Source organism: Hylobates moloch, unplaced genomic scaffold (genome assembly GCF_009828535.3).
Source record: "Hylobates moloch isolate HMO894 unplaced genomic scaffold, HMol_V3 SCAFFOLD_4, whole genome shotgun sequence".
NCBI lineage: Eukaryota > Metazoa > Chordata > Mammalia > Primates > Hylobatidae > Hylobates > Hylobates moloch.
The window spans coordinates 61,740,333-61,754,503 of NW_026652279.1; the positions used below are offsets into that span (position 1 = coordinate 61,740,333).

Here is a 14,171-nt window from a genome sequence, read left to right on the forward strand (position 1 = left end):
CTGGGCCACATTCCCAGAGTTTCTGATTCAGAAGGTCCAGTGTGGGACCCAATACTTTACACATCTAAAAAGTCCCCAGGTGATACTGTTGATCCAGGAGCCACATTTTGAGCACCACTACCTTAGAGCATAGAACACAGTATTAGGTAAATGATACCTGGCCAATAAACATTTATTGATGGAATTGAATTCGTATTGAAATATAACGTTTTATTGTCCACCTTGAATCTGAATATGAGCTGGGAGGCTGTTGGACTAATTAGATACAAGAATACAGCTGGTGATATCAACTGACTGATGATGACATAGCAAGGAAAACAAATCAAGTGTCATTTGCACCTCAGCTTTATAATGGTGACAACTATGGGGCACTATGGCAGTGGTAAAATGGTTAAAGTGAATACTTTTTTCATTAGGAAGAAAGAGTAAGATGAAAAGTGGAAGACCAAGAATGAAATCTTAGAAAAATGGCTTATATGTGGTTGACAATAGTTTCTAGGATGAGGCAGCCCAGGGGTAGATGGAGGATACAGACAATATGTGGTTCAACAGAACTGGGATTGAATCTAGACTGCCATAATGTTAGCAGGATGATTTTAGGCAAAGTTACTTAATTCCTCTGACTCTCCACTTCCTTACCTGTGAGTTGGATAATAATGCCTATCATGAAGGTTAGATTGGCCTGAGAATTGCAATTTAGAGCAATGGTTCTCAAACCATAGCAGGAAAAAGAATTATCTGGATATTCTTGTTAAAACATAGGAGCTTATTAAAACACAGATTGCTGGAGTGTACTCCCAGAGATTCAGATTCAGTAAGTCTGGGGTGGGCCTGGGAACCCGCATTGTTACATCACACTAAGTAGACTGCCCAGTGTATACATTAATTATATATACATTCCATACTGTCTTATAATTCAGGCATTTGGGCTCATAGTTTATAATCTTATGAGATTGACCCTAAAGCAAGAACTGTGTCTTCTTATTCCTCATCTCACACATAATGCCTAGCATAGTGTTTTGCTATGCACATATGTATATGTATGTGTTTAACATATGTTAGTAGATATACACTGCATAAACAGCAACAGGAATACATGTTTGTTAGTCCCCCTGCCCCACCACCCTGCCCCCAGGCCCCTGGCCAAATCTCTGCCCTCTACCAATCTTTTCACTGTGTGGAAATGCAACTGCTCAATTCCTTAAAAAATTAGCTGTTTGTCCAATTGACTCTCATGTAGTAGACAGCAACACGGAACTTATTAGAGTGTTCTTACAGATGAATATGATTTGCCAACATGCCCTTAATGAATCTGAAGCTAAAGAAAATCAGCAAGTGGAAATAAAAAGTTCCATTAGGTCTGTAAGCATTTTCCAAACCCTTTTGCCAGTCTCCCTTCCTCTGTTCCAGGGCCTTCTATCCTCTGGAGAGTCAAAGGATCTTTAAGTTCTCTGCATAAAATAGTGGGTGGCATTTGTCAAAACATAAAGAATTAAAACCAGCTACACCATAAATTAAGCCAAGAAGTCACAGCACACTTCATGCAGTAAGGTGCTAGCAAACACGAACACTGTTGCACATGGAATGAGTGGCTTTAATGTCAAAAAAAAAAAAAACAAAAAAGGGTGTTGTGGGGGTCAGGATTAGCTGGAAAAAGAGAGGCCATGGGACTGGGGAGCTGGTGGCAAATTGGTCCTTTACGATACACAGGAAATGGTCAGAAGTTGTGTCTATTAGTAAGTTAAACTGCAAAGCAGAAGCTCATGAAATGTTTACTTTGATACATCCTCCTCTTTCCCAATCCACCACACGTCCTAAATACATTCCCGGAAGACAACCCCACAATCCTAACAGGAAAGAGCCCTTGAAGGTTTACAGCAGACCTCAAATTCACTTTCAAAATTCCCATTCTTCTGGGTTCTCTGAAACCAGAAGCAATAAAACAAAGAACACACAAAACAAGAACTCTTCCACCTGCTTCTAGAGGTCTGAGGCTTGAGAGGAGAACTAGAAGCAACTTTTCCAACCTTAAGTGTGAATATTCAGTACTGGCACCAATGGGTTTGGCTGACAGTATGTATTCCTGACAGTCTTGGGGTAAACATGTGGAGAGATTTTAACATTTGATTAGGTTTTTCTCTATACTTCAAGTAACAGAACAAATCAGTTTATTTCTTTGATGGAATCCTCTTTACAGAGAGAAGAAATTAGATGCTTTAAAAATTAGTTTTCCTCTGTACCCTGAAGTCCAGAGTTTTGATGAAATTTTATTCAGGTTGACTTTTTTCTTGCAACCTGGCAAACTAGAAAAAAACCCAACACATACAATTCACTAACCAGTTAAAAAGTGGTATTTAATGAAAGGTCAAGTCCCCAGATTAAAATAATCCTTAAAATAACTTTTAAAAGACTATCAAACTCTGGATGAGAAAGTATTCAGATCTGCACATTAGTTGCTAATTATGCAGGGTGGGATGGAAGCTTAGGAGTCTTTAAATTTGATTTATAAAGTTTCTTTTTCTTTTTTTAAAGTAAATTCACCTGGAGAAAATTAAGGCCATCATTCTGAGTTACAGTAAAAAGCTATTCAGATAATAATACTATAATAATAATTACACTAAGAAGAATACAATAATTCAGATATATAGTAATAAGTCATTCAGACCCTTTAATGGTTGGTTGAAATCATTATAATACTGAGTGTGGAACCAATTTTAAAATTTTCTGTTAAAATTTTATTTCTAAACTGAGGAGAAAGGGAAAAATGAGAAGCAGTACCAGGGCTTATTTGGGAACAAGTGAGCCAGAGGTGAAGTTCTAGGGTAAGCAGATTTTAAATGGACAAGTAGTGGGTGAGGGTACTGATACCTCAGCAGTAAAAACAAAACAAAACACGGTGCCAAGTGATAAAATAATGACAAAGAGGCATATAATGTAGTTCAAAGTTCTTCTGACGTTGGACTCAATGAACTCCAAATGCCATCCTGAGGATGCCTGAGAACTCCTAGAAATTTTGCCTTTATGTGTCAAAAGGAAACATCTATTTCTATCCTTTCGTGCCGAACAAAAGGTCTGCTGGCTCAGAGAGATTAAGCAAGCTGCTCAAGGTTATAAGACTAGAATCAGGTCTCATGACGTCCACTTAGTACAAGCAACTGAGAGTTGGGGGACTAGTTATCACAGTAATCCAGGCTGGAGGGGAGGAGGCTTGGGCCAGACAGGTGTAGGGCGAATGCTGAGGAACCAGGACAAAGCTTTTTCACAATGACATCTCAGCCTGGAGGAAGAGTTTATTTCTTTAAGCCTAAGATATATGGCTTTTAAATTTCTTTTAGGGTTTTGAGATTTTTGAAATTAGTATGCAGCTTAGAGTCAATGTTAAAAGAGAGGCAGCAGAGGTGATGTAGCTCTAATTGCCCATGCATGTGCCAACACACAAATCTCTTGGAAAAGACAGAAGCACTTCAGAGCCTGGAGAGGTTGGTGTGACTGACCCCTGTATGAGGGACTGGCTGCAAGGCATGCATAACACAGAGGACTAATGGAGAAGTAATGAAGTTAAGGCTTAAAGGGCTCAAAATCTTCTGTTAAAAGAAGACAGGATAACCACAAGTGGATATTTCCAGATCTCTAAGTATTACTGGGGAAGTAATATAGAGTGGTGGTTAAGAATAAAGGCTCTCAATTTGGGAAGATGAAAAAGTTTGTGGAGATGGGTAGTAGTCTTGGTTGCATAACAATGTGAATGTTCTTAATGCTATTTAACTGCACAGTTAGCAATAGTTAAAATGACAGATTTTGTATTACATATATTTTACCACAATAAATGAATAAATGAAAAAAAAAAGTGAAGTCTCTGGAATCAGTCTTCTTGGCTTCAAATCTTGCCTCTGATATTTCCTAGCTGTGAGTCCTTGGGTATTGCATTACCTTCTCTGTGCTTCAGTTTTCTCACCTCAGAATGGGAGGATAACGACATGTACCTTGGAGGTAGTGAGGATTAAATGAATTAAATGAATTCATACGTGTAAAGCACTTAGCACCTAGAATGCAATAAAGGTCCAAGAAATGCTAGTGGTTGTTAATGGTGTTGTAATTATCAGTACTGCTCTTATTATGAGGTAAAGCAATTTTTTAAAAAAGTTCCAGCTTCTTCCTCTTCTTCTTTTCATTCTCTGCAGGAGGTATTAATAAGAAATAAAATAGTGAAAATGTGGGTAGGAGGAGGAAGAAAGTAAAACAAGGGCCTGGGAAAATTAACACCCTGGAATAACCAAGAATTGCCTACATCAGCCAAACATTTAAGTTTTAATTTCTAAGCAAAACTGTGTAGGGTCCTCAACCACCTGTGAAGATTTTCGAACGTCATGTGCTTGGCCCCAGCTTGGACTCACCCCATCTGGCTGTCCAGAGATGAGGAGCCTGTCACTACACAAACATATTCACTGTGTACAGAGGGATCACTTGTTTTTGGTATTTTAGGTTTATTTGGAAGACACTATAGTTTTTAAAATCTAAAAACTGTACCCTTCCTTCCTTTTAAAAAAATTTTTTTTTAAAATTTTAACAGTGCCTTTCTGCCTTGATTAGAAGGAAAGGTCAACTTCTATGCGCACATCTATTGGCCACTTAAGAGAGAAAGCCCTGCTAATGAATCTTGGGGCAAAGTGTGTGGTTTCTGTGTGTGGCTATTGCTGTGCTGCAACACATCACCTAGTGCGGTTAATGAGGATGTGGTTCTGCAACTTGCACTTCCATTTCAAAGCCATGCAGGCCGTTGATAGATCTGTATGGCTCAAAGAGATGCCCTATTTGTTTATTTTTTCGAGACAAGATCTGGCTTATTGCCCAGGATGGAGTGCAGTGGTGTGTGATCTTGGCTTAGTGCAACCTCTGCCTCCCAGGCTCAAGCTATCCTCCCACCTCAGCTTCCAGAGTAGCTGGGACTACAGGCACACACCCTATGCCTGGCTAAATCTTGTATTTTTGTATTTTTTGTGGAGATGGGGTTTCACTATATTGCCCAGGCTGGTCTCAAATTCGTGAGCTCAAGGTATCTGTCTGCTTCAGCCTCCCAAAGTGCTGGGATTACAGGTGAGAGCCACTGTGCTGAGCCCCTATTTGTTTAAGTGGTGGTTTTCACTCAGTGAGAGGTGGTAGCTAAGCGTTATGTATTTTTTTTTTCTTGGGTGAAGATGCTTTTCTAATGTGCTCTGATTTCATTTTCTTGTTTTCGTTTAGGGCACTGGCATACTTTAAAGCTACCTTGCTAGGCCAAGGAGCTGCCTTCTCTTAGAAGGGCATCAGGAAGATGGTTTTTGGATGTAGTATAAAGGGATGGAAGAGGAGGAGTGGGAAACAGTTAAAGTACTAAGGCAAGAGTCTCCTCATGGTTTCTCCTTGCATGGTACTTCACTCCTTTACCTTCCAGTAGATTTTATTTTCTAAAATAGTAGATCAAAAAAATCTTTAGTGGCTCCTCATGACATAGAAAGTAAATCTCAACCTATTCAGTCTGGCACTGTAGCCCACCCACCATGTGACACACGCCTCCAGTTTCCACAAATCCCTTTACCAGGCCCAGCACAGCTGAGGGCACATGTACCTGGAGCCCATCTTCCCCCACCCATTTCCCCAGCCCTCCTCCTCCTCCTTTCCCAAACTCCTCCAGCAGGAAAACTGCCTGTGCCACCCCTAGTCATATGCACCACATTTTAAATTAATCATTTCATACATAGGTGATTTACCTCACTAACGAGGCCAGAACTCCCCAAACTGGAGGCTCACAGGTTGAATCCAGTCCACATGCATGTTTTGTTTGGCCTACACTTTGTTTTTGAAGAATACGAATTAGTTGCCAGAGTTTTTTAAAAATCAGGAGATGACACATACACACAGAAATCTGGATTTCTGATTTCTCTTGACAAACTGGAAGCTCTGACAATTCTAGGCTGGCACGTATGGATGGTTCCAGTCAGCTGGAGTTGTGTAATGACTGACTTCTTCAGGCATGATGGGTCCTTTTCATTACAGTACAGTCCCAATCACTACTCTGTCCTGCACTTGGCCCCCGCCTGCTGGCTCACAAACCTTCCTGGCTCCTAACGCTGTTTGAATCTTCAGCCTCTGAACTACACCCTCTACCCTTGGAGGACAGAACCTTTGTCTTCATCTCCTCACCTCCTGAGGGCCTAGCACACCGTTATTTACTAACAGGTGCTAAAAAATGTGCTTCCTGAATGAAAGGAAGAAAGGCTAGAATGAAGAAGCAGGTGAAAGCAGTGATGATCACGGAGATGAGGCTAAAAGAAAGCGATGGACAATGACACAGGTGTAAGGCATTTTTCATTGTCTCAAAAAAGATGTCACATGGAAGGCTTGTCCCATTACAGCCTCAAATGCCAGAGATTTATAAAGTCCTTTAAGGAAAAAGAGAAAATTAAGAGGCATTGTATTTTTTAAATGATAGCTTCCCAGAAACTGGACAGAAACAACCTAGAGTATCTAATGAAGCTCTTCAACTCCAAGTATATGTTTTTGTGTCAACAGTGAAGTTAGTCAATCTGTTCTTTAAGGAAAACCATGAAACTTTAAGCTTTACTTTGTAGTGCTGACTAGGTAAAAGAGAAATTACCCTAAAGGCACCCTTCATTTCAAGTCTATCTACAAAATCTATAAAGAAAAACACTGGAAGAGATGGATGTTACCAAGGACCTTTTCCTGAACTTGCACCAAATGCCTTCTCCATGCTGTCCAAACTGCCCCTTTGTTCTATGCAAGTTAAGTTAGAAGATCAGAAAGAAAAGCGTTCTAGAATACTAAACACATCACTCAACTACTAAACTTTATTTTAAACTTCACATATGAAACTGTGGCTCCAGAAGAGGAGTCATGGCTTAACTCAGTGTTCTAACAAAGGAGGTTATACAGCGTCCTCCTTCTACTGAAAAGCCTCTGAGTGGGACAGTCAGGAAAAATGGGCCCTGTTGTCTGTTGATGCTTCTAGGTTTGAGGGTGTAAAATGAAGTCAGTTCATGGTGAGGTGCTTGGGAATTTAGAGGAGAAAAAAAGCGGAGAGAAACTTTTCTCTTTGTCCACCAAGAGGATTTGTGTTTGAAATGAAAGTTGGAGGAGCAAAAGCTGAGCAAAGCTTTAGATTGGGGATGTGAGTATCTTAAGCTGCCGGGACAGAGAGAAGGTCATCAATGGGAAGCTTGTAGAAGCATCCAAGAACAGACATGTGCCTCACTTGACTACGTGTCAAGTTTTCTCTGCCTGCCTTCAGAGGTGATCTCATTTTTCATTCCAAAGAATGACAATAGAAAATCATACTCGTTTATAAGCATCTGATTGTACAAAGCTTCATTCTGTAAGTAGGAGCTTATCACAGCTTCTAAAATCTCCAACTCTGTTCAGTGCCTTGAACATAGAACACTATTCAGATGCCTCTTAATTTTCTGCCTGAGAGAGGCAGTAGGGTATAGAGAGTAACAGCATAGGCTCTGGAGTCAGATAGATAGGGGTCTTAGTCTTGGTTCTGCCAGTCAGTAAATGTGGAGCCCTAGGAAAGTTAGGTAACTTCCCCAGCCAGTTTCCTCAACTGCAAAAAGAAAATAAAAAATTGTACATATTGCCTGGGATTACTTTGAGGCATGAGTGGGAGAATGGACACAAAACACTTAGCATAGTACCTCACAGAGAGTCAGCCTCTAATAACTAGCTGTTTTCATCAGACTCTCACAATGTCAAAAGATTTAGACAGTCAGTTAGTTGGGTAAAAGGTCATCAGGATCTTTGAGGAATACATAGAAGTTGGACCGCCATTGTACTCACAGTTGTTAATTCTAAATAAGGATGAGGGCAGTGACTCTGTTAAAAAAACCTAGGGTTTGAGTGATTTTTCCAGTAGCAGGGATAGGTTATGCTGAGCCAGCCATGCTCACATCCATACCTTCTGTGACCAAATGCATGCATTTATGAAACACCCGGGCAAGCAGGGGGCTTCTCTGCATGAAACCAACTGTCCCATATGGGGCCTGATCCCACAGCCTTGGATTTCAACCAACTGAACTAACTGGTAACAGATAACCAAGGGGACATTCCCTGTTTGCAGGAGGGGAGCAGACTTTTACAGAGACATATCACGAGAACTTTAATGAGATGCAGAACACAAAATGCATTTTAGTGTTACCCAAGAACATGTAACGTTTCAGAGTTTGGAGAAACCGCAGCAACTCTGTCCATTCCAATTTATAAGCAGATTCTACAGCTTGAAAGGTCTGGGCTTTTATTGGCCTTTTTCCTTGATGATGTAATGAGTATTTGAAACTGACATGCCAAAGGCCGGGCAAGAAGCTTGGCCTAGAGATCATGTCATCTTTCCTTAAAGTAACATCTCACTGCTTTCCTGGTTTCCTGCAGAAAGATTAGACTCTTGGAGAACATAGTCACAGAATATTAGAACGGGACGGGTCTTTAGTCACCTAGTCCACTGGAGGGGCAGAGAAGCCACGTGGCAGGCAAAGATTATACAGCTAAATCCTGGCACTGCCAGCACCAGAGCTTCTCTGACTGCAGGTCCAGGGCTTTCCATTAAAATCTGCTGCCCTGAGCCTGCCAATCATTAGTTCTCTTACAGAGCTACCCCAAAGTTGTGGGAAAAATCACTTGCTCTTTTTTTTTTTTTTTTTTTGAGACAGAGTCTCGCTCTGTCGCTCAGGCTGGAGTGCAGTGGTGCGATCTCGGCTGCAAGCTCCGCCTCCCAAGTTCATGCCATTCCCCTACTTCAGCCACCCGAGCAGCTGGGACTACAGGCGCCCGCCATCACGCCCAGCTAATTTTTTGTATTTTTAGTAGAGACGGGGTTTCACTGTGTTAGCCAGGATGGTCTCGATCTCCTGACCACGTGATCCGCCCGCCTTGGCCTGCCAAAGTGCTGGGATTACAGGCGTGAGCCACTGCACCAGGCCCTATTTTTTTTTTTTAATGGTCTGGAGCTGCTACCTGGTTGTGTGGCAGTCCAAAGCAATAAGACATTTGTTGTTTCCAGCTGCCTAGGAACTCAACATTAGCTGTGTTAATTATATTATGACAAACTTGTTAATCACAAGCAGATAAAGCCAGTAAGGGCTAGAAACATTTCTGACCTAGAGACTAAAATGTTAATGATATCTCTAGCTCAACAAGAGCAGATTATAAACTTTTGTTATCTTTGTATCACCAGGTAGTAAGCATTCAGTCACTGAAATTTATTTATTTTAATATGAAATCACTTGTGTTTAAAATAAATATTTCTAGGCTATAAGTTTCTAAAAAGCCTCCCATAAAAATTTAAAAAGTAGATGTTAGGTCTGGAAAATGTAACAATATTTATGGAAGGATACACTGGAGACTTGTCAATTTATCAGCTGGAAATGTTGTGGGGAAATCCCAGAGCTGAGAGTCAGACTTGGTTCCTAGCCAGGGTCTTGCCACACCCTCAGCTGGTAATAATATTTGTTACCCCACCATTTTTGTAATGTAAAATGCACCTATGTAGCTTTCTTCTCTATTCCCTGCCTTCCCTTCCCTTCAAGCCCCAGCTTAAGACCTTCGTATACCATAGCTTGCACTTTTATGCTACTTTGAGCAAATACGAATCTTCTTTTACCTGTGTCTTATTTCCCCAACCAGAACAACTAGGCTATCCTTCTCTGAATGCCTAAGACTAAGCTTGGACTCCATACACAAGTGTTGTCCATAATACAATCTATCCTATCAGAAAAATGAGGGGACTATACAGATAATCTTTGGACTCCTTGAAGGTAGTTATGAAAAACTTCATATCTACCCTTCATATTGTGGAAGAGTAATTTAATATAAACAAGAAGGAATGTGTACAATATTAAAAAAATTCTGAAATTTAAGGCTAGATTTTTCTTTAGCCTATCTCTCTTTTCTAAATTGCTGGGATAATCACAAAAATTACTCTCCTCTCAAGAAGTTTTGACTACTAAAGAACAGGGAAAGGAAGAGATTAAAATATAAATGTGAAAATGCACATATCAAAATGCTGGCTGTGGTTTTTAATCTAGGTGGTATAGCAATGGGTAATTTATATTTTTATCGTTGCATCTTTGTATATTTTCCATATTCAATGAACACGGGTTACTCTTATAAACTCTAAAATAAAGGTAAAGACAGTCTTTAGTATTTACAAATATGTACCGAGAGACAAATCAGTTTTTTTCTAGCATTAGACAGTGATTGTCACAATGTGATAACATGTCCTAGGAATTCCCGAGAAGAGCATTTGGCCACATGGATCATACAGTCAACATGATTTTCTATCACCTGGATGGATTGAGTGTGCCAGTGATGTTGGGGATAACAGAACTAAGTAATGCTAAAGATACTGAGGAAAGCAAGAGAGACGTTGTTCAGGATCCTCAGTGCTTGAGATGATACTCCTGTACTGGAAATCCTATGCACACAAGAAGAAATGGATAAGAGTAGGACAAGGAGAACTGGGAGACCTGAATTGGGATAGGAGCTGCTGAGAATGTTCTGAAGGGCAGACCACGAGGACTTTGGTAAGATCTTGTCTGAGGCAGGAGACTTCCAGAAAGACAACTGTGACCTCACAACAAAATACTATGGGTCAGGAGGTAAAGGGTAAAGCATGGAAGCAGAGATGATCAGCAAGAAGGCCCAAAAGAGGCTCTGCAAGCTGGGAAAGGGCATTCAGAAGTTTCTGGAAGGGACTATGTTGTGATTAATGAAATCCAAGCTTAACAGAATAACATGAGACTAAATTTGAAATGACCTCATACTTCTGAACATTTCAGTTTTTGCATCTGAACTCAACTGTGACACCAGTGATGGTGAGAGAAAGGGGGCAAGGTTATGGGATCCAGAGGCATTGTGACAGAAGTTGTGCATCTCATCCCAAGGCTTGAGGGTATTGGTGGGAACTGCTAAAAGACAGTGCAGCCCAGAGGGAAGGGAAATCAGTGATCTGCCCTCCTTTGATCCAGTTTTCTCTGAGCCACATCTGCAAGATTATTCACGATGTATTCCCAAGTCCTGGGCCAGGAGTGGATAGCTCAAATGCCAACAAGGGCAGGTAGGTAATAACATAACATAACATAACATAACATAACATAACATAACATAACATATAACATAACATAACATAACATAACATAACATAACATAACATAACATAAATGAACGAAGCAGGTCAAACTGGCTCATGGTGCAGGCAAGAGTACATGCTCTGCCTGACGGGACAGCCACTCCCCAGCTCTGGCCAGCTACAAGAATGTGGGCCTGGGTTTTCCAGATCTGAGCTTTCAAGAAAAGCCAGATATCTCAATTTCTTTGTGAAATTTGCTATTACTAGCAACTAACTCGTGTTCTTTCAAAAAACCATCATGCAAGTCAAAGAGAACATATCAAGAGGGAAGGGGGAATGTGATGTCTGGGTTAGTTTGTCACCTTTGCTCTGAACCTCCTTCACAGTACAATGACAACTTTGGTTAAGGAAGGGATGTAAACACTACATGGTATTTTGAAAGCACACAAATGTTTGACCCTTGGCCAGCTTTTACAATACTAGGGAAGCTCAAGTGGTAAAAGATTTGGAAATAATGTAGCTCTTCAAAGCCTTGGGGAGAATATTACATACTTTTAAGTAAGCCGAATGTCCGGATATACAAAGAACCAAGTATAGAATTTGGGAAGAAGTTAAGTGTGGGCCAGAGTCAATGCTTGGAAACACTTGGATGCAATTTACTTTGATTCTAGTAGGAAGCTGCATATGAATAATGGTGAACAAAATCTAGCCCCAAGGGGCAGTTTTATAAACTAATACAGACTCAACATGTGTTGTGGTAGTCACTAAAGAATTGATTAGTTAGGATTTCTGTGGCTTTGGATAAATTTCCAGGTAAGAAAGATAATGCAGTGAAAACAAACAGAATGCTCAAGTGTAGACCCTTAAATGCTCAGGGAAATGAGAGAATGTAGTAAGATTCTTACTGGCTGTACCAGGTCGAATACCCATTCTCCCCACTCCCCCAAATTTATGCACCTGGCAAAACCTGTGAATGTGACTATATTTGGAAATAGGGTCTTTGCTGACGTAATCAAGTTAAGATGAGGTCAAACTGCATTAGAGTGGGCCCCAATCCAGTGACTGGTGTCCTCATGAGAAGAGAGAAATTTGGATACAGACACAGTGAGGGAAGACAACCATGTAAAGATAGCGGCAGATTTGGGAGTTATGCTGCCACAAGCCAAGGAATGCCAAGGACTGTTGGCAAGCACCAGAAGCTACAAAAAGTAAGAAAGTATTCTTCCCTACAGCCTTTGAAGGAAGCATAGCCCTGCTGACACTTTGATTTCAAACTTCTAGCCTAGAGAACTGTGAGAGTATATATTCTTGTTATTATAAATCACCCAATTTGTGGTAATCTGTTATGGCAGTCCTAGGAAACTGTGTCTTTTCAAGACACTTCTGGGGCAGAAGGCTTGCTATGGTGAATTATACAATGACGTACAACTATGACCCAAATTGCAGCAATATATAGGGTTTAAGAGATAAAGGCACAGGAAGCATACTCTCAACACAGTAGGAGCACCCTTATTTCCGGAGAGAATGGAAATAAGAAATAATGACTGGTAACCAAAGGGAGAGCAGGCGAACAACTCCACAGGTGATATACATAGCATTTATCCCAGGGATGACCTAAATTTCATCTTATTTAGGGGAAATTACGTATTACAGATTTTAAAAATTCCTGTGAAAAAACAAATCCTAGAAAATAATAATAAGGCATTTAAGGATATTTACATATTTAAAAACAAGATCAAATATGAATTTATTTATAACTTTATCTTGTATCATATCCAGAAAGTTTACCTTATACAATATATACTCAAACAACTGGTTTACATGAGGTTGGGGAAGGTACCTTCCACCTTGCCTTTGTAAAATTTTAGAATATAATTATTTTAAAATTTGGTTATAGAAAGAAACATTGCATTAACTTACCCATGGATTCTCGGTGTTAATACTTGCTCCTGAGCTATCTTCATGTCTCAGGCCCTCTTTCCTATACTAGCCTTGAATTGCTAATCTGTGCCCAAGAAAATGGAGGACAGGCTTCATCAGTTTCACTTAGAGGTTCAGTTAATAAAGCCACAATAATAACACAAATGGTGCCATAAGACCCATCCTCCAACTGGGTGCACTCAGTTCTAGTAGGACATGCACACGGATACACTACTACCACCACCACCGCTACCACCCCTCAGACCTTGGAACAAAAGTTCCCCCTGGAATTTTGGTGCAGAGAAGTGAATCTCTCATGAATGTGCCATTCAATAAGAAGGTTATTGCTCTACATTAGTTTTTGATTCGTTTCGTTTCTGGACTGTGCCATGTCTGCTCATGCAAAAGTCCAATGGAGTGTATTAGTATAGCCCACATATGCCACAGTCAATTACATGTCAAGAAAAGCTTGAACTCATTTGCCTATTATAAGTGTGCATCATGAGGTCTTAGTCAGTTCTGAAGGAACTGAACTCTCAGACCACAAATTATGACCATTAGTAGCCTAAATAACATGTGACAAATAACACATATGACTTAATAATATAGATCATTTAAGGGTGAGTTGGTAAATTGCATGTGTTTCCTGCTTGACATATTTTATATTTATCACGTTTATATTTATGTATAAATACATAAAATATTTTATATAATATACTTCATATTTTTATATATTTATATATTTTTATATATTTTATATATACTACATATTTTAATAACATATTAATAAATATATGACATATAAATATATCACATTAAATTATATACTTATACTATATAAAATATATATAATAAAATGTTTGTTTTCAGAAATATAAGCCATTGGCACTATTCACAATAGCAAAGACTTGGAACCAAGCCAAATGTCCAACAATGATAGACTGGATTAAGAAAATGTGGCACATATACACCATGGAATCCTACGCAGCCATAAAAAATGATGAGTTCATGTCCTTTGTAGGGACATGGATGAAGCTGGAAACCATCATCCTCAGCAAACTATCACAAGGACAAAAAACCAAACACCGCATGCTCTCACTCATAGGTGAGAATTGAACAATGAGAACACATGGAC

At 39.8% G+C, this 14,171-nt stretch overlaps 1 protein-coding gene across 16 annotated transcripts in view; it reads right to left on the reverse strand.

Moving 5' to 3' along the window:
• The window catches only part of CMSS1 (cms1 ribosomal small subunit homolog), a 362,094-nt gene that overhangs the window by 114,134 nt on the left and 233,789 nt on the right, over positions 1-14,171 (reverse strand). The window contains exon 1 of one of the 16 annotated variants that reach the window (XM_058437597.1): positions 640-887. The exons of the other annotated variants lie outside the window; for them this stretch is intronic. The gene's annotated coding sequence lies outside the window, so the exon portion shown is untranslated. Of the gene's footprint in view, positions 1-639; positions 888-14,171 lie in introns of those variants that run through there. 16 annotated transcript variants of the gene reach the window in all.